General features: G+C 38.2%; 1 long non-coding RNA gene and 1 pseudogene across 1 annotated transcript; both read right to left on the bottom strand.

Annotated features, from left to right (window-relative positions):
* Nucleotides 1–4,078: 4,078 nt before the first annotated feature.
* Nucleotides 4,079–9,773, bottom strand: LOC146449109 (uncharacterized). The gene is made up of 3 exons (XR_014860753.1): nt 9,749–9,773; nt 4,594–4,668; nt 4,079–4,189 (listed from the first exon to the last, which is right to left on the bottom strand). It is a non-coding gene; the product is annotated as an uncharacterized LOC146449109 (long non-coding RNA).
* LOC146449110 (uncharacterized) lies at nt 7,020–8,629 on the bottom strand (annotated as a pseudogene).
* Nucleotides 9,774–19,357: the final 9,584 nt, after the last annotated feature.

The following is a 19,357-nucleotide window of genomic DNA, read 5'->3' as shown; positions in this document are numbered from 1 at the left end:
AACGAAACGCTAGGTCTAATGACTTAGTTCTGATCTCAGAGCGCGCGCCGAATCGTTGCGCGGTTAGAAGACGTTTGAGAGAGAGTGGGGCTAGGTTAGCAAATCAGGGAGGGAGGGGGGGGGGGGTAGTAGAAAAATATTTTGGTTTTATAAATATTTGCTAATGACCATTGTAATCTATTAAGTTACTGATGTGAAATTCAATAAGAAACGCTAAAAAAAAAATAAATAAATAAATATCTTAAGAAAAGGTAACAAAAACGTCAATTTCTGTAGCCACCTTCTGGAAAATCAGCTCAGATATAGACATATATAAATATATTTTTCGCTCGAATTCGCGCGGCTTAGCTCCGCTCGGGCCGGCTCGGCCCGACAAATTTATCAACCTCGCTACGCTCGGGCCTTCGGCCCTCGCTTCGCGAGGAATTAAGGAGACTGGTTTTTGAGGAGAGGGGAAAATCGGAGTACTCGGAGAGAAATCTCTCTGAACAAGGACGAGAACCAACCATTAACTAAACACTGTTATGACACGGAGAACTAGAATCGAACCCAAATTTCCGGAATAACTACCTACATGATAATGACGACGAGGTGTGCTCCTTTTTCATCTTTTTTTTTTTTATGTCCAGCCAAGCCACGGCTATGCCATGCTGATGAGCCCGAAACAGTTGTCTACACAGGACCACACACTCAGAGCAAGAGGGAGATCTTCCAAGGGACCAACCGTTTTCTCTTCTTACCATTTTTTGGTTGTTTGTTTGATCGTTTTGTGGTTCGCGGGGGGTTAGAGTCGGAAGCTGAATTTTTTTATTTCACCTTTAGTTTTGGGAATAAGTTTTATTTTTTAGATCCGGAAAGAACCATTTGCATGTTAACACAGAAACGAAAGAAAACAAGGCCTTAGCAGGAGCTTTGTCGGAAGTTTTCCTTTAACTCAATGTGCGCGAGTTTTTCCACCTTCTAGTTCCAATGTCCACCCATACCACAATTCCTCCCCCCCCCCCCCCCCCCCGGCCACCCACCTCCCATGATCCCAACGGGCGCCTCCACTGATTTGAGCCCTAAAAACCGTGACATTGTGTTATCTGAACTTTACAAATATTTAACACCTTACCTGCTCGGGAAAGCAGCAATTTTGATTCACTGTCCACTCCACAATTGCCGCTTATTGTCCTTTCCCGAGATACCCCTGGACGTCCTTTATACACCGCGCGATAGACTGTCACGCATTCCACAGTTGCTGAAGCCGCACAGGCACCAAGTCGAATATTTACACACCGCTCCCAACAAGACCATAACAGTGCCCGTCTGCAAGCTTCCCAAGGAACAAACTTTTTTAGTTCAGACCAACAAAACTGCTCCAATCCGGCCACAAACGACGTTCTGGAACGTTTTGTAGAGGGAGAAATGTGGACCATATGGCGTGGTTCTGGTGATTGATCAACTATAAAAGTAACTTTTGCTTGACGGAAGATTATTGCAATTACCCAAGTGTAAATTGTATCACAGCCTTTCGAGAAAACAAGTCTACCAGTTTGCTAACTTAACATATAGAAGCAAGTTTGTCATACATAACTATAGAAGCAAGGGATTCATTATATTTTCTCAAGGATCGCAACAAGACCGGTGAGGTTGACATTGTTTTGTTTACAACTACAAATTAATTAAAGGTTGTTAACAGTTGCTTTTCCACGGTACTTTGACATTGCTGAAAAGTTGTTTTTACTTTGTCTACATAGTAATTTGATGTACATTATGCCTTATCACTTGAATATAAAATAAATGTGCGGTTATCTTAATCAACTGAATACTAAATCGGGCCTGCATTTGTAGCTATTTTCATTTGTCTTGGAATTTGATCGCCCTACTAAAATCCTGTTTGTTTTGTTTTGTTTTGTTTTGTTGGCGTGTGGCGTGTTCTCTTCAGAGCTTAAAAATCTCGAGATAAGAATGAACGAAGGAAGACGACAACATGCATATTGAGGATCTTCTTGTTAGTTTTAACGGTAAAATAATAGCGGAACGAAATAGCAATCTTGCGACGCGTACACGTGCGTGCTACTGTAGATATCTGCCGGCGCGGCTTTGAATTACACATTTCACGGCTTGAACTACACGTCTCCTGTTTTCCACAAGTGTTTATATAATAATATTTTCAATCAAAAGGGATTGTAGCTTTGAGTACAAGACTGTTTTGATGCATCCAGGATTTCGAAACAGGTTTCCATTGGTAGATTTTACAATGTGCGGTTCTTTTCGGAATAGGGATGCTTCATGTTCGCTTCGTGAAAGGTCGAAATTCCAGAAAGTACACTTCACGTTTCCGTCTCTCGACGGGGCACTTTTTTCGGGCCGCCTTAGAAATTTTAATACAACAAACTATAAAGAATGGGCTTTAAGACCATACTAGTTTCAACTTCAAATTACATGTACCAGTGGGCTTTCGTTGCTGTTAAAGTTAGCTAAAATTACCTTATCCGCTAAAGCGCTGGAACTAGGGTAATTGTAACAGCCAAAAACAAGCAGTTTTCAACAGCTTTCTCAAAATAATTTAGTGTTTCAGGGAGATCAAGAGATCTGTTATGAGGTAACCGAAGTTCATCGATAGATGTTATTGCGTTGATCTGGACGAGCGAAAAGAAAATGCATAATTTTATTGTAGTTTTGACGCCGCCAGAAGGCCAAAATGGCGTTTTTCGAACTTTCTTAGATTTCGAAAAAACTAAAGCGCTTCAGGTCCTTTGAATAGTATTTTTGAAAATAACTCACTATAGAAGTTATTTGGGCAAAATATGAAGGAATTGAAAATTTCACGACTGACGCCGGATTTTCGATATTTACAGACAGTGGCTCTTAATTTCCGGAAGAAGGCCAAGTAATGGCGGCCGTGAAATCTCGAATAAAAAGCTAAAAAAAAATACTTGCAATCACCGTAAAGGATTGAAATTTGGTAACATGAGTAAGAAGGTCATATTCTACACGAAAATGCAAAAAGATGGAAAATGAAATTTTCGTCCCAGGGGCACTTTAAGTGCGACGATCTTTAACTAGTCACACCAAAATTATTGGTATTTTTTGGGGAAACGTTACGAAGAGTTGAAGTCAGGGCCGAATCTTTTTATCCCTCGATCCCTCCCTAGGCTAATTCACCCATTTGCTTTAATTTATTTGTTCGTCGGATCCTCAACACAGTTCGCACTTCTGCCACTTTTAACTTGGGTTTTCAGGGCATTGCATGTCTGAACGCATTAAACTTTTGGTTCAACACCTAAACAATATTTTTGAATGAAACGTGTCCACTGTTTGTAAATATGGAAAAACCTTTAAAAAAGACTTGTTGAAAATTGCTGAAACAAATTTGATTATTTGCGACTTTTCATTCAACACTCCTTTCAACATTTCCTTTTTTCTAGAATTGTTTGACCATGTTGAAGCTGTTTTAACATTTCCTTCCAATTCGGTCGAACAAAATAATGAACACAGCTAGTTATAAAATTATTTCTTGTTCGTCGCGATTAATTCTTATATGTAGGTCTGATATTGTAACCGTTGGAACTCCCTCAACATAATAATGTTTTCGTTCCCAATGTTTGTCTTCCATGTTTTTATGTTGACTTTTGTTGAGATAATAATCAATTGTTCAAGTTATCTTTAATAATTTGTGTCAGAAAAAGATGCGAGACAAAAATGCGTGCGTGATAATCGTGCGCGGATTGTACCTTTTTTTTAAACAGACCCAACTAATGTCACAAGCATGTCACTTTATGTCAGGAACAAGAAAATTGACACGTCGGCAACAAATAAAAAAGCAGGTTTTACTTTTATTTACATAAAATAATCTATCATTATGATTAAGAAAACCGTATGGTTTAAAATGGCCCTAAGCTAGAATGTGTATCAGTAACTTCAAAACTGTGGATAGCCTCTCTTATTAATGTCACTCTTATTAATGTAATTTAGGGTATCTTTAAGAGAAAGTTTTTTCCCAGTAAGCTCAGTGAGCTCCCTGTGTTTATGTTTATTTTATTGTCACTCATAAATTCTTAAAATAGCATAGTCTTCTAAAGGCCATACTCACCCAACTCATCGCACTTTCCACAGCTTCTGGGGCAAAGTTTTGCCACCTTCTTTGAATCACATTTTCCCTTTTTGGCCCATTTGCGACATTTCCTGTTTTTATCAACACATTCTAAAAGCAATAATAAATTATAATATTATTGCGTCATTATGTTCTCTCAACGTCATGCCTTGAATCTGTTGAAATAAGTCCACACTGACGAATGATAGTTCTCTTGATAGTATCAATAGTTCTTAAGGGTGCTGGTTATTAAGCAACTGATTAAATCAACAGTCTACTTGTTTCAAAACTCTTCCACATTATCTTTTATTGATGCTTTTTAGGATGTTCTAGAGGTGTTTCTAACTTATGAGTCTGAGCATGATCTTCTAAAGTGTGGCTATTCCACAGGAAATGAAGAGTTTAACTCGTTCAGCCATCTCAATGAAGCAACATTTACAATTAAATGAATTGGGTTGGGTCGGCCTTTAGGACAAAGGGCGCTCAAGACATAACGAGCAACCACACAAACTCACCTTGTGCCAGACTTAACGCCACTAGCATCAAGATAACACCAATCACAAGTCTCATGACGATGTCCTGCTAAGAGCCTATGAATCATTTATCAGCACAAAAGAAAAACAAAATGGCGGTTTGGTTCTTTTTTTTACTAATTTAAATTCGAGTAATCAGTAAAGGAAAGCAGATCAAACTACAATTAGAAGAGAGTTTTTCTCGCTGGAAGTTTTGCAATTGTAAAAGATTTAAAAATCTGAAGTTGTCTGATAACTTTTGAAACAAAAACCATCTAAGATTGGTCGAGCAGTTTGAAATGACTGGAATAATAGCATTCGTGACGTAAGATTTCTTAGCAGTTTGTCTTCACTAAAAGTTACCTTGATATATGACTTCGGAAAAGAGAATTTTACCTGATCATTTCAAACATACCCCGGAGTAATAAATGGAAAGAAAAAAACTGTGATATTTCTAGCAAGAAGTAAAGAAATAAACTAAACAACTATCTTTGAAAAACTCGCAAAATCGAGCGAATAAGTGTTCTGCGTAAGGCTTGTTTTGATGAAAATGAAAGCACACTTCACAAATTTTACATTCGCTTTCAACGAAAGTTGTTGAAAAAGAATTTCAGTGAAAAAAGTCACACCTTCTACCTTTATATCTTACTATTTTAAGTATTTGTGTTTGTACTCTGTCAAGATTGTCACGAGCCAATTCTCAACTTAGAGAAATCTGTGCAAGAAGAACTTTTCAGAGTTGCGCGGCGTTTGTTTGACTATTTTAGCTAAGAATCATTTTTTTTAAATGAAGGAAAATGAGAGTTGATTAGAAAATAAAACTCCAAGGGAAATAATCAACATGGACCGTAAAACAGAGCTTAAAAACTGTTTTCCAGTTAGCAATATTATTACTCTTAAGTTAAATGACGTGTCAATACTGCCATAAGAACTAAAAAACAGCAAACCGGCAACGATTTGTCAACGATATTATACAAATGCCCGCCTCTTTAAAGAAAAAAACAATTCCTTTTATTCCATTGCTGAGTTTTTCGTTCGTTTTACAACGTTTAGTGAGCAAAAAGTTTCACTTAGAGAGGAAAAAATCCAACAATAAGTCGCGCCTGATCAGAATAAAATGATTTCACTTCAAGATTTCCCGCGCATTCTGGTTACCGTGTTGTTACTGTGATCGTGGTAAGAGAAAGGAAAATTTTGCCCGTTGCCGGACCTAGTCAGGTTAATTGTAGGATTTTCAAGAAACCGCCCGCTCTAGAAAAAAAAAAAAAAAAAAACACTAACTCCGCTTCCGCAAGGTGTACCGAGACGATTGAAACTTCTAAACACCTTGTCGTTACGGTTGGTATTCGATTCGTCAGTCGCTGTCTTTTACGCTGAACTTTGCTTATTCATCTATAATCCGCTCAGTATAATCCACAGTTCACGAAGTCACTGTCAACGAAATTCGAAATTCAGCTGAGTAGGCAATAACAGTCAAATTGCCATCTTTCAAATAAGACTGTACTTTTGCCAGAATGACTGGTCAAAGCCAAGACGCAATTTCTCCGGCGACTCTGTTCGTGGCATCGATAAGGTATTTACAATTCATTATTTCATTTGGGCTTTTTTCCTATTTCTAAAACAGGGCAAAGATTGATCAGATATATCGACCTTCGCAATTTGGTAAGATGTCGCGACAAAAATTGAAGCCAAATTTGCCAAATTATTGAACAACATGAACCAGTAAAGCAAACTACTTTCAACACGAGTTTGTTCAACCCTAGCTGTTAGGTAATTTATTAGACAATCAAGGAGTAAATCTGAGCTGGATGACAAATGTTAAGCAATTTTATTTTAAAACCCGGTAACTTTTTTTTTCACATCTCAAGAGGGTTTAAATTAAAGTGCTGATCAAAAGCCACATATAATTGCCAAAATAGCACTTCAGAAATTCTATATTTCAAATATTTAATTGGTGACAGAGAGAAGCTTCCCTACATAAGCTAAATATTCTCCTCTTTTAAATATTTTGCCATGTGTAAAGGGAGGAAACAATTTAAGATCAGTGAAAAGTTTTTGGAATAACTGTTGTAACATTGGTCTTTAAAAGCTTTTAATATTTTGTAATCTCCAAAAATTCATGTTTCGGGGGATTAAACCCTATTCAGTTCAACCTAGGCTTTTTTACATCCCTAAACGTGGATCGGGAAATGGCGAACGGGGTGCAGTGAAAATCACGTCATTTGTTGTTCACAGCCGCCATCGTTGATTTCTTTATGAGTCCCTAATCACGAAAGTTGACCGGAATTGTTCCAAATTTCTCAAAACCAATAGACAAGAGTAACAAACTTAAACTTTGTCATTTGTTCCAATCAAAATGATAATAATAGAAATGACAGGCCTGCACGGCTCACTGCGTTATGTGGTGTACATTTTTATGAACGCTGCCTTTATATTTTTGCCCTAACGAGCATGTCCTTAAGAGATTGTCCTCTCTTGTACGATATAATTGGCGGATTTTTGAATATGTTTCTCAGCAAAGGTCGATTTTGTATGAACTTCCAGCTTTGCATCAATATATTTTTAAGGTTACGCACCGATGGGTGGTACGTTGTCACAAAAGGCAAGATTTGTTTGCGAGTTTTTTTCTTTTGCTGTAGAGCCGACTGTCTTCCGGCGAAGTTGACTTCTGATAACGTTGTCTGTATCATCTTGTGGGGGTATCCGCGCGCTATGAGGCGCGATTTAAATTTGGAGATACTTTTTTCGAACGTTGTTTCAGAAGAATTTGTTCTCATTAGTCTGAGTGCTTCGCCTTTAATAAAACCTCATTTAACACCCAAGGGATGGCTCGAGGTAAAATGTGTATACTGTAAGGTTTCAGTAGGCTTGTAATGTGTACGGATGTCAAGGATCGATTCATTTCTGAAACGTTCTCTTTTAAAAATTATTGTGTCGAGAAAGCTAGTGTCGTTCTCTGAAATTTCGGCCGTAAATTTAATAGTAGGATGGAATTTGTTAGCTTGTTCAATGAACAGGTTAATTTCCTTTTCGTCACTATCCCACAGTGAGAAAATGTCATCAATAAAACGTTCCATTCTATTGGTTTTGTTTTGCTTTGACTTATCATTTTTGTTTCAATATCAGCCATAAAGATGTTTGCAAATGCAACGGCCATTTTTGTACCCATTGCTGCAGTTCCATGGGTCTGAAGGTAATTTTTTCCAACAAATTGGAATGAATTTTCCTGAAGGATAAGTTTAAGCATTTCTTTGAGGTAGTGTGACGGTATAGGAGGTTTATTGTTGTGGAATGTCTCGTATGCTGTGCATACTGTTGTAATTCCCTCCTCCTGTGGTATATTTGTATACAAGCTTGTTACATCCATTGATACTAAGATAGTATCTTGAGAGACCTTTGTCTTTTCTATGAAGCTTACGAAATCCGTTGTATCTTTTAGATACGATTTCTGTTTTTGTGCGATGGGCTGAAGTAATTTGTCCACAAAAGATGATAATCTTTCTGTGGGGTCTTCACAGCCCGAAATTATCGGTCTTCCGACCGGATTTGGTTTGTGGATCTTAGTATTATATTATATATATATTAGTATTCTTGGCGGATCTCGCGTTTGAGAAAACCATTTCTTCGTCATGTCATCAATGAAGTTATTTTGATGCAATTGTGCGGCAAGCTCGTGAACTCTTTGTGATGTTTCCACCGTCATGGGATTTTGGAGAGGCTTATAATGTTCTCTGTTGTCGAGTTGAATTTGAGCTTCTTGTATTTTATCGCATTTATTCATGATGACAGTTGTTGTGCCTTTGTCTGCTTTTTTTAGAACGATGTTAGCGTTCTTTTTCAGCTCTGTGAGAGCTTTATATTCATTGTGTGACAGATTATTTTTAAGTCTGATTGGTTTAATCTCTGCTAATTGGATTTTGACGCTTTCCAAGTAGCTTTCTAGGGCAACTGATTTTTGAACCGGTGGCTTCCAGTCTGATTTGACGTGGAATGGATGCGGTTCTTTATTTTCTTTGTGAAATATGTATTTCAGGCGCATACGTCTTGCGAAATGTTCGAAGTCTAACAAGAGTTGGCGTCTAATGTTATTCTCGTCTGTCACCGGTGTCGGGACAAATTTGAGCCCTTTAGTTATGATGACGTTCCGCCCTTTACATGGCACTCTGTAAGTATTTTCTTCTTGAATACATTAACACTTAAAACTGCTTCATTTTAGTTTTCTTTTTTTTTCTCGCTCGATTATTTCTCATTGCTGACCTTAATTTTGAGTTTTTTTCCTTTTGTATAGAGCTAATTTATGTCAACAACTTTAGATTCTTTGATGCCTTAAAGCGAAAAAGCAACTACCAAGAACAAGAGGAAAATCCATTAAAATTATATTTTCTGCTCCGAAAGAACATTCATTACGAATTGGATAATTTATGTGATGCAGGAACAAAAAGAGCTGAAAAAGAAAAAAAAGGAACAATAGAGCTCCAGCATTTAGAAGACCTTAAATTCGCTATTTAATTTGGGAACACTGGACAATGGAAGTATATGAGTTATCTTAATAGTTTTTACTCAGACGAGGCAGAATACGGAGATCAACCAAACAAGATTAAGGTGAAAAAATAGAACAAGCTAATCTAATCTAATCTAAAAGGTGGAAAAAAACGCCAAATAAGTAATTGTTTTAAGTTTTGCTAGCTCAACATTTTCTCTGGTTTGGGATCATTCCAACTATTGAGTGAGAAAACGAAGCTCACACGAGCCTCAGTCAAGAGTCCGCAGGCGAGTAAACGAGCAACGCGCGCGCAATCCCAGAGATGGACCGCCTTCGATCACGGAGAGATCAAGGTACGCGCACGACCACGAATTAAGAAGAGTTGGAGATTTTTTTGGATGAAAAAGATAAAATATATAATATATTGCAATTGCAACTTCATACGATACTGCAGCTCTCTAACACAACTGAAATGCTGATTCAAAGACAACATAATTTTAGCCTTCCTAACTAATCATTAACCACTTCTCAATACAACAACCCAGCAACATAGAGTAATTGTGGCACTGTTGAAATCTTAGGTATCAATTGACAGCTACAAATTTAGCGAAAGATAAGATATCGTCATTCTGAGCTTCAGCGCAGTTTAAATTTAGAACCTACTTCACAACTTACCTTAAATCAAGTTGATCCTCCTATCTCCCAAAAGACAATGTCCTTGAAGGAAAGGAGCACAAAGGTTTAAAAGATCAGGGTGTGGAAAATGCTGAAATGTCGCTTTGCTATTGGTTGGTGATGATTTCATAGGGTGGAGGCTTTTTCAAATGACAGGTTAACATGTCGATCTGCCATTGGCTGCTGATGACCTCATTTATAAATGATTGGCTATTGACGAACAATTGTAAATTTACAGGATTCTGGGGCCATGTAAATTATACATTATTTTAAATTACATTTTTTTTGGTAAAACGCACACTGGTGCTTTTAAAAATGTAGAACAAGAAGTGGTTTTTAAAATAACAATCGCCAAAGTCGTACCAAACCATAGCTCATCTTTTGATAATAAATAATGCTGCTATGCTGATTTCATTTTATTTTGGCGGTAGTTTTTGGACTTATCTCTCTCCTTGGCATGCCGAAGACTTTTACTTTTCTTAAATATGGGTGGATTTGGGCGGATGAAATCTTTTGCAAAACGAGAGTCGTTTAGAGTACTAGTGGGAAGATCGCGGATTCCCAAACAAGATTACATGACTATGATTCAACCACAATGATTCGCCTGTGGTGCAGTCAGCCCATGAATAAAGGAAATTAAAAGATCTTCTTCTTTAATATTAAGTGCTGCATTTTGGAATCCAGCAGTTGTGAATAACTTTCTGGGCGAATTTCAACGACGTGGACAGCATTTTCAGTTGCAAAAGAATGGCTATGCTATGAAATGCTATCAAAGCTCAGGCAATACCGTGACACGCTTAATTGGCGTCTAACGTTTTCCCTCACATAGTAATAATAATAATGATAATAATAATAATAATAATAATAATAATAATAATAATAATAATAATAATGATAAAAATATTAATTGTATTTTTTAAATAGTGACAGGCCTGCGCGACTCTCACGTGCGTGTTTTAGCCGTTTTTAGAGTTTTGCTCTCACGAGTATATCCTTGAGAAACCTACCTCTTTTGTATGAAATTAGAGGAGGTTCCTTATGAATTTCTCTGAGCAATGGTTGTCGTTCTATTTAATGTCAGTTTTCCATTAGTATTTGTTTCAAGTTTGTAACTGATGGGTGGTATTGCGTGACAAAATGTTCAAATGGCATAATGGGTTGACAGGACTGTACGACTCTCATGTGCGTGTTAAGCCTAAATAAGAGTTTTGCCCTCAAGGGTATGCCTTCCAGAGAACACCCTTTTCTCTATGAAAAGAGCGGTGCTCCCTGTAAGTTTTTTTTAGTGCTGGATTTTTTTCTTATTAAATGCCATATATGATTTGGAGGATTTGCGCGATAGACACTGAAACAAAGCCATGTGTTTAACTGTCACATGTGCTGTAATTGATCTCAAAGGTCATTTTGACCTCTTGTTGTTACGTTTCTGTTTAGCGACTGTCGTTCTTATGCCGTTTGTGGCATTTAGTTTAGGCTTGGCATGGCTCATTTCAGTGCGTCTGGTGGCAATATAGCCTCTCTTTTTATCGTTGTAAGGGTAGGATTTGAGCCGTGTAATAACTATACATTATCTTGCAGCTTTTGTCAGATTGCCGGGCCCGGCTCTTTGCTTTTGTTGCAAGATGTTGTGCTTCTTATCACGGTTATTCGTCCCTTGATCCCTTCTTAAGCATTGTAGCTTCTTTGAAAGCCATGCAATGCGTTAAATTGAGGGCTAAAGGCCGCTTAAGTTACAGCTGTGTGTTTTGTTGTCGCTCCACTAAGCTCTGTAACTGTAACTGCGAGGTTTGTGTTGCGGGAGCTTAGTATTTTCCTCCTGTGTTCAACCATCAGTATTACGGTGGACCACTTTCGTGTCTCTTGGAGCTATAGGCCGTTTCTGACGCTTTAAAGCGATTCTATGCTTTTGAATTTGACGTTCGTGAAAGCTAGTCAGAGCTCTAACGATGCCTTGTTCTGCTTGGTTGCGAATACGTTTGTTATCCCTCTTAAAGTCGGGTCTCTTCTCCTACACGGCGTCTGGTCTTTGCGGTTGTGGACTCCTTTGCGTAGCTCGTCTGCTCGGCGGTTTTGGTTTCCTTTGCGGGCTTCATCTCTTCGGCTGGTCCTGTCTGTTACGCTTTGTTTTTCGTTTTGGTCTTTTCTGGAATGACCGGCTACTGGAGGCGGTTGGCTGGGCTCAATTTCATCTGGGGACACGTATTCTATTAGAGTTCGTCTTCTTCTTGTTGGTCTATAGGCTCCATGGTTATATCTGTTGGCTCAGTGCTGTTTACGCCTGGTTTGGAACCGAGGATGTTGAGAAATCCCGCGGTTGTAAGAATGCTTTCTGTCATGGTCAGGCAAGACCGCGGTTTCGATCCTATCGTATGGATCTCGTCAGTTGCCGATTATCTTTTCGAAGGAGAATGATAGGGATGAGTTCCCGGTATCATTCCACGTGGGGCGTAATTTCTCAAGTTTTTATACTCGTATAGCGGATCGAAAATCCCGTTTTCCTATTGGTTCTCTTGTTGTGGTTTCGATTTTGGCCAACCCAGCGTGATGCTGTGTTTTTGGTAGTGGCTAAAATGATAATTTCTGAGCATATGCGATTGTTTGAACTGAGAAAAGTGAGTTCCACAGGTTTGCATTGAAGTTCTTTAGCACGTCACCTAAAATCGGCGATGTAGTCGACTCTGATGCGTGCAAACGCTGTGGTTTTCCTTCGTGTTTCGCAGTGATGCATAGCTAAAAGCAATTAGCGGGTAGTTTGTACTTGCACGCCGTGAGACGGGGCCTGTCTGGTACAAATCAACAGTATTTTTTAAATAGTGACAGGCCTGCGCGACTCTCACGTGCGTGTTTTAGCCGTTTTTAGAGTTTTGCTCTCACGAGTATATTCTTGAGAAACCTACTTCTTTTGTATGAAATTAGAGGAGGTTCCTTATGAATTTCTCTGAGCAATGGTTGTCGTTCTATTTAATGTCAGTTTTCCATTAGTATTTGTTTCAAGTTTGTAACTGATGGGTGGTATTGCGTGACAAAATGTTCAAATGGCATAATGGGTTACACTGCTGGAGTTATCCTTGCAAATGAATTTTAGACCGAAACGATTCGGACTGTACTAAGAAAAAAACAACAAACAAACAAAAAAAAAAGGTAAAGTACCAACGACATCATCGTCACATCTTCATTGCATTACAAACCTCGCCAACAAACTCCGGCGCAGTGTGGTGCGTGGCGCCTTCAGAGCCTGGAAAAAAATAATAACGTAAAGAGAATGTCCTCTGAGAGCTCACAATTTCAAACCCTGCATGTTTATCTGTGTCGTAAATCTGTGGGAGATGTGTACTAGTCCTTATTTACTTTTTCCCGCAGGTCTCTTTGCTCCCTATAATAAATAGGTTTTGGTGCAAACTGTCGCACCCTATATTCTTTCCCCTTTTAATATATTTAATCACTGCTGTGCCAGATATCCTAATCTTAGATTCGTAATTTTCATTCGATGTAGGATTGCACGACGACTGGGTAACAGTTAACTTGGGATGTCTGCCGAATAATAGCCTGCTAACTCCTGAGACGTTTCCACACAGGCCGCGCGAGTTGAGTGGGAGGCTCGAGAGAGAAGAGCCATCACGCATACTTTTTTCGTGTTCCCAAAATCGTGCCATGCGCTCAATATTTCGCTTCCAAAGTAAAAGAGCGTTAAATTGATGCTTATTACTTGAGAAACAATGTTGTCATGTTCTCGGTAAAAAGTGACTGATCATATCTAAGTGAAAAAAATCTATATTTTCCAGTTACTGTTCCGATGCCCAGAAGGGTTCAACAATAAGCGAACGCTTAAGGTGATTCTGCTGAAAAAGAAGGAGTATTTAAAATTGTCTAAGACTTGGTCCAGTTCATGACTATGTTATGAGCATTACAAAAATGCAATAAAAAATGGGGGTCACCGTGCTCGTTCTTGTGCAACTTGGATGGCTATTATAGTAAATAGATGACCCACGAGGTTTATATTAGGAACGCTAGTAATCAGAAAAGGGAACTATCATTTCTAGAAAAATTAATTTCTTGCATTAAAATTGATGCATTAAAAAATGGGGGTCACCGTGCTTGTTTAGAAGAAAAGGACCATTTATTTTCATGCCGAGCTTAACCTCAAGGAAATCCCGTAATGTTGTGCGCACGCTAAATGACGCGAAAAAATTATGCGCAGCAAGGATGCGCAATGCAATTCAATGGAATCACCTTAAACACCATAAGAAAACAGTTTTTAGACAACCAAAAATTACGAATAAAGAGAATTAGTATAAATCTACTCAGTGTCGTTCTATCACGAATGCTGTTCTCTTATTGGCTACGCTACTCATTATCTATTCTGTTATAAATAGTGGGTAGAGTGAGTAGTGCTTCACTTTTCCTTTGGTAAATAAGTGGAGCAGAGTCAAGATGGGGCCCCTTCCACCATTCAGATGTCACAAATTACTACAGACACTGTGGAGCTTAAACATGCTTCGCGTAACAAACGAAAAGTGACCAAACAAACTGATTCACGCTCATCTCCGTTACAAACTTTAATAATCAACTCGCATGAGCAGCTTTGAGCAGGAAAAAAATTCCACCCAGGGGTCCTCTTAATATTGTACGCGATGTGTCATCGTATGCCTGGAAATGTAACATGAAACAGCCACAGTGTATTATAGTCACGCAGTTTCATCTTGCGCTTTCGAGACAAACTCGTGGCTTGCGACGCGCAGTGTTTTCCGGAGTGGTATTGTATGATATATTTTTCACGGTCAACTGCCGATTTTTCCATGGGTTTGCCTTCGTTTTCATAACATTTCCCAGCCCAGACTGTCACAAAGGAATGGATTTAATTGCGTCGGGCAGCCAGTTAATTTATTGAATAACAGCAGACCACTTCCCCTGCTCGAGGATTGACCTTTACACATGCATATTCGACTTGGTAAGTTGTATCTACCATAAAGCCGAGGAAAATAGTTCTTGGGTCATTCGTTTTTATTATCTCCACCTGAGAATGCGATGCTGAGATAAATCGACGCCAGCTTCGATAAAATAATGTACTTCTGAAATTGAGTTGTATTAGTGTGAATTGTCCCAGCTTTCTCTGTCTTTGAATTTGGCTAACAAATTTCCTCTCAGCATTTAACGCAAGTATCATAGGATTGAAATCTCGAAAAGCAGCGTATACGTTTAGGAATTAAAACAATATTTTGGAAGGATGTACCTCCTCAGACCATTGCCGAGAGTGACCATTGTTGAATCTTTGTTATTATGGCGGGAAACTGATCGAGGTTGGGAAACTCGCGCGTATTCGACGTGGATTCACGGTCATATAAAAGCAAAGCAAGGCATTGGTGAGTAGTGAAATTTGTAAATGGGCTATATCAATTTTAAGATTCTGTTTTTTGAACTTATTGTATTGCATAGCTTGGCTCTTAGTCATTTATTTACTGCACTGTTTTTATCTACCGCGCGCCACATTAATTCAACCATCATCGCGCGATATTAATCCTGTTCTGCTTTACTTGGGTAGTCACTTTTTATTGAACTGTCGTTATCTGTCGAGCAGACTGCTTTACTTGGGTAGTCAGTTCTTCCCAGAACTGTTGTTATCTGTCGAGCAAACTGCTTTACTTGGGTAGTCAGTTCTTTATAAGCTGTTGTTATCTGTCGAGCAGAACATTAACCGGCTAACCTCACGCTATGAACACTAACTTAGGTTTTGCTTTAGCTTATTGAGCAGAATGCTCTGCTTCCACTAATTAATATCGCAATAACCAATTCTGCTCTACTTGGGTAGTCAGCTTTCTTTTCAGTGAGCTGTTGTTATCTGTCGGGCAGGATATTGATCTAGCTTACTGTAATATTCTGCTTTGTAATATTTTGCTTTTGCGTTGCGCATTGCTGCTCTGTCCAGTACAAATGTAGTATACAGTAACATTGCTTTGTAGTCCCAATTCTTTATAACTCTTTATGAGAGGAATACCAACCTCGCACTCCAGTTTATCAACTATTCCTTTTTGCCTTCCATTTTAGGGACGTCCGAATGCAACGCGTGGAGGCAATCACTTGCTTTGTATCATCAATGTACAATTGTATCACTTTTCTCTCTTTTTTCTTTTGTGGAAAAAACACTCCGAATTTTGTTTAATGTGACTAAAACGTTCACAAAAACAGTGTCTAGCGCGGCTTGTGCAACAATAAATATTGTTACATTTTGTGTAGTAAATAAATGTCCCAAACTCTGTTCCACGATTCTACTGCTTTTGACAGGAATTGTTTGCGTTTGCTCCTTGATTCGATGTTCTTCTAAAATGCTAAATTGCCCAGTTGCCTATTTTGAGTGGTTCATATTATATTGAGTCTGTGCCCTGGAGTTACTATTCAAGCAAAAGAACCATGTCTTACAAAAAGCGTTAGAACCTTCGTTACTGGTTACCGTTCGTGTGGATAAAACAAAAGCATTCCTCGCGCGTTCGATCTGCACAAACCACGATGTCTGGGATTTTGTTTCTCTCTGCGTGACTGCTGGAACTCTGCACGTGTGAAAAAAGACCATTCCGACCATGAATTATAACACGCAAAGGTGCAAAACGGTTTCTCTTGTTGCAGTTAATGATAAGCCATTGGTGATTTCAACTCACCGTAAGCTCATTAGCATACATTTTTTTCTTCACCTAAGCTCATCATGTTTCGACAAATAAATGAAATGCGTATGAATGAGGAGGCCACTTTGATTAAAGGCGAATGAGAACGTGTGCAATTCATTGTACTTGATAAAACAATGAAACCTCGTTTGCCTCTTGATAATTCAGAATTTCTCACCTTGAAATTAGGTCCTGTTGCACCGGAAATAATTGATTATATTTCTCATGTAGAAGTTTGTGTTTTCGGTAAAGCTGTTGCCTGTCCTGAAAGATAGGCAGCTATTAAAGAAAAGAACATGTATGAATTTCCTCTGGTGACATAACAAGCAAAAACTGACCAAGCAAACTGATTCCTCTCCGCTACAAACCTTATTAATCAATTCGTTTCGGCACACAAGTGAAATGGTGTATGAATGCGTGAGAAGGCCACTTTGATCAAAGGCTACCGGCACTGAATGGGAACGTGTGCAGTAGGTGGTTCTTGATAAAATAATAATTATTAAGATAATAAAACCTCGTTTGCCCTTTTGGTAATTCATTACAAAATATTCTCACCTTGAAATTAGGTCATGATACTCCGCAAATAATCGGTTATATTTCTCATATAGAAGTTTGTGTTTTCGGCGGAATTGTTGTCCTGAGTCATTGGTGGATTAAATTAAATTTTACTGCATATGAAAATTTTTATTTAAATAAACTTCTTTAAACGCGAGAGAATGACTGTATGGCCTTCCCAAAGAGCGAATAGCTGAGTTACAACGCGTGCAAAATGCTGCCGCCAGATTAATTATGGATATCGAGTAGTATTCCCACATCACTCCAGCACTCTACGAATTACACTGGCTACCAGTACTAGCGCACATACATTTTAAGATTCTATTATTAGCTTTCAAAGCCATTCATGGCCTCGCACCTGCATACATTAGCAATCTTCTAGTTATCAAATGCAAGTCCTCGTATAATCTTAGATCCAACTCAGGCATTTTATAAGAGTCACCTAGTAGGGCTAAGATGCTGGCAACCTTGGGTGAGCGTGCAGCCGCATCTGTGGAACGTGAGTTCCCATTACAATTACGAACTATTAGATCTAAAGAAACTTTTAAGAATTCCTATAAGACTTTTCTTTTTAAAAAATCATTTAAGTAGTGGCTCAATTTTATATAACCAACCACAATTGTATTGTAAATCATTATATTTGTATTGGTTTACATTTTAATATCCGTAATTAGAATTAAAGATGTTGTCATTAGTATTTTTGATTGTAAAGCGCTATTGATCTGTGTTTGTAAATAGCGCTCTATAAGTAATAAATTATTATTATTATTATTATTATTATTATTATTATTATTACTATTATTATTATTTTTATTATTATTATTATTAATGGCTTGAACAATGGCAGGAAACATATTAAAGCGAAGGATGAATGAATTGATCTTTCAGATGTTTTAGAAGCCTGTGCACCTTGCTCCAAACATCATCAGCTATTTAAGAACACTTCTTTGTAAAAATCAAACAAAGAGGGAAATGAAAATGTTTGACCCCAACGTCGCTACTTCATTGTTGTCATGGTAACATCAGATGTTTGTCGGCACCACAAACGCTAATTTTGAACTCAGAAGCTGCTGTGAAAAGTGCCAAATGTAAGACATTATTTCTTCAGTCTATTATTTCACTACAGCTTAAGAGCGAATGTCTGGAAATATCAAGCAACCGACGGTCACGGCCAAAATTTAGTTTTTGCTAAGATTTGGTTTGTTGATGGGTTTTACCGTCTAAACAAATGTAATGTTGTTTGTTTTTCGAAATACCGCCTAAATTTTGAAAAAAAAGTCGAAAATCTGTTTAGGCTGATGACGGCTTCAATTACACACAAAATCGTAGCCAAATTGGTAGCTCCCAAAATGTCTACCGCATGCGAACAGGGAATAAAGTTATTGAAACCCTCTTGTAATGTATTGATTAAAGAGACCTTTTGTAAGTATTTTGCAGCAAAATTGAGTCCTGATAATGATCTGGGATGGAATCATTCAAAATTAAAAATTCATCTTGTACTATCGGCCGTGCAAAATGGGATTTTACTCTGGAAACGCTACGAGGATTTTAACAATGTGGCACATGCTTGCTCTGTCTATAATTCCACCTGCATGGACACAACATGTTATTCTAAAACTTGTGTCAAATTTGTCTTGGGTAATTGTATCTACGCTTCGTACGGCCGAGGTAAAGTTGAATAAAATCTCCTAATTACCATGGCCTTGAGTAAACAACTTCGCTATTGACACGTTTCTGTTTTTGGTCAGCAATTTTCCCACCGCCGTGAACTTAATGAACACAATTACAAAAGATAGAAAAAAAAAAACGACCGTCTACCTTTGTTTAGGGTCTTTGCAAAACATCTTGTGCGTTTGTAGGAATATTGAAGAAAAATGAGCTGTGGCGAGTGTCGACCTGCATTTATGGCAACGTGAAATTCAATCCTCGCCAAAGTCGGTCTCTTTATACAAATTGACAGCTGAAGATCTCTTCTCAATAATTCAAGAAAAACTACTGGTTTTATTGAAAGTTTTCTCAAGTCTACCTCGTCGTTTCCCCCTCCCTTTTTTTTTGTGTGTGTGTTATGAATGAAACAAATGGTATTCCCACGGAAAATTATTTTATTGCGTGACACACTCAACACCGTGACAGCGATATGCGAACAATTATTAATTGCATCTAACTTTTAATGAGGAGAGAAAAATGCCGGCAAATAATTTTTTCTGGTTCATTTATCTACTAACATGATTATTTTATATTTGCGATGAGAGTAAAAGAAAAGAAAAACAAACAATAAACAAAGCAATTTCCTATGGATTCGCCGCCGGGATTTGGAGGTTTGTCCTATGAATGCAAGTTCACAAGTTTGCAAGCTTCATTTTTTTTGGCAGGTTTAGACTGCAGGTTTCGTTCCGCTTCT

Source organism: Pavona decussata, unplaced genomic scaffold (assembly GCF_977016875.1).
Source record: "Pavona decussata unplaced genomic scaffold, jaPavDecu1.1 SCAFFOLD_641, whole genome shotgun sequence".
NCBI lineage: Eukaryota > Metazoa > Cnidaria > Anthozoa > Scleractinia > Agariciidae > Pavona > Pavona decussata.
This window is presented reverse-complemented; position numbering and strand designations above follow the sequence as displayed.